Raw genomic sequence first — 2,500 nt, 5'->3', positions numbered from 1 at the left:
ATATATATATATATATATATATGTATATATATATATATATATATATATATATATATATATATATATATATATTAAAAGAATGAAACAAAGCACCAGGCGGAGAGGGCATTAGCACAGCACTTACATAGAAACGGTGACAATAAAACAATAATTTGAATACAAAATACGGGTGATTCTCAACGACAGACCCTATCTACACATTAACCCAAAATGAGAGAAGACGAACTGATATTTACATAAAACGAACGTCCTTATGTATGTCACCAACAGCAAAAGACGCTAGACTGTAGAGACGGTTGCGCTAATGGAAGATTTTTTTTTAATTATTTTTTTTTTCTTTCTTTTTAGAAGGCATCTCTTCTGCAATGATGGAAGATATATAAAGATATTGAACAGCGATCACCAATATCCATGCAAAAAAAAAGAAAAGATAATAATAAATAATAATAATAATGATAATAATAATAATAAAATAATAATAATGAAAATAATAATAATAATAATGATAGATAAATAAATGAATTAAAAAAGGCGTAATATCACTACACCAAAATTCTTTACAGCTTTTCTAGGAAATATCTAAGAATTTACCTGAAGGGATAAACAATAGAAGTTTTCAGATGATATAATTTTTTTTTCTGTCAGTCAGCAAAATAACAGCAAAGTAATTATGAACAGGTAAAGTCAGGAGGTTGGACTCCAGATGAACATGAAAAAGACTTGACACCTGTTCAACGACCGAAGCAAAGTTAAGAAAATACAAGTATAGACGAAACGAACAAATGTGACTCAGAGATAAACACATCCTGAAAAACGAAGAAAAAAAGACAAAAAAACGGCGAATTAAGCTAAGTTGGAGATTTCGGTACACATGATAACCTATTGTGATGTTCTTTGCCTTGAGAACTAGAGAGAAAAGTCTTTAACAGGATAAATTCTGTCCGTCAGTCCATATGGATCAGAAGCGTGGACTGCGGCCAAAGCACTCGAGAGAGAAAATATCTTTAGAGAGATAACCTGGTGCTGGGTATTAAGGTAATAGATAGTAATAAAGAGCAAGATAGATCAGGGCACAGATCAAAGTAGCAGATATTCTTCAGACCATTAAACAGGTGAACCATGTAATTACTAGAATGAGTAATAGCTATACCAGTAATTCTCAGCCTGTGTTCAACAAAACCCCAGGTTTCCTTGAGTAGGCCTCGAGAGTCCACCTTAAAAAAAAGAAAAAAAAAGATAATGATAGAAATAATAATAATAATAATAATAATGATAATAATAATAAATCGAAATCACTAAAGTCGCGAAGATGTGTAGTGTATATGTAGGCCTACAGATTCGAATATAACCGTATTAATTTCATAACTTCATTGCATTTCAGACATTTACCTGAGAAGTGATGTTTTCGTTGTTATGTACTTGATATTTTCACGGTACGTTCTGAGCTTAGGTTTCCACGAAGGAAAATGTTGAGAAATACGAAGCAAGACCAAGGACAGGAGGGAGCAAGACCGGAATGACTAGGTGTGTGTGCATGTACTTGTACATATGTTTACATATGTGTGTGTCTGTCTGTATGCATGCATTTATGTATGTGTATGTATATATATATATATATATATATATATATATATATATATATATATTTGTATATATATGTATATATATACATATACATATATATGTATATAGATACATACATACATATATGTATATATATATATATATATATATATATATATATATATATATATATATATATATAGAGAGAGAGAGAGAGAGAGAGAGAGAGAGAGATAGATAGATAGATAGATACATCCATCCATCCATCCATATATATATATATATATATATATATATATATATATATATATATATATATATATATACATATATATGTATATATGTATATATATATATACATATATATGTATATATGTATATATAATATATATATATATGTATATGTATATATATATATATATATATATATATATATATATATATATATATATATATATATATATAAAGAGAGAGTGAAATTTACTCTCACCAAGGAAATATAATCGAGAAAACTTACAAGCTATCTTTAATTACTGTGTTATTTCCGATGCTTAGTTCTAACCAGAAACAGTGAATCACAGAATATAAATCTTTCCTTGTAATGCGGTAAAATCATTTTTAAACGTGAGTGAAATTACTGTTATCGTTATGTTAGCTTTGTAACAAATAATAATTTTATAGGCATGCTGTCTTTGTTATATCTATTCAGTATAATAGTCTTTGACATCATCAGTTGCGAGAGAGAGAGAGGTAAAGAGAGAGAGAGAGAAAGAGAAAGGGAGAGAGAGAAAGAAATAAAGTGAGAGAGAGAGATTAAGAGAGAGAGAGAGAGAGAGTGAGAGAGAGATATAAAGAGAGAGAGAGAGAGATTAAGAGAGAGAGCGAGAGAAAGAGAGAGAGAAAGAAATAAAGTGAGAGAGAGAGAGAAAGAGAGAGA

Source organism: Penaeus japonicus, unplaced genomic scaffold (genome assembly GCF_977035675.1).
Source record: "Penaeus japonicus unplaced genomic scaffold, GWHDUDI00000001_assembly GWHDUDI00000030, whole genome shotgun sequence".
Classification (NCBI taxonomy): domain Eukaryota; kingdom Metazoa; phylum Arthropoda; class Malacostraca; order Decapoda; family Penaeidae; genus Penaeus; species Penaeus japonicus.
Note: the sequence above shows the minus strand (reverse complement) of the source record.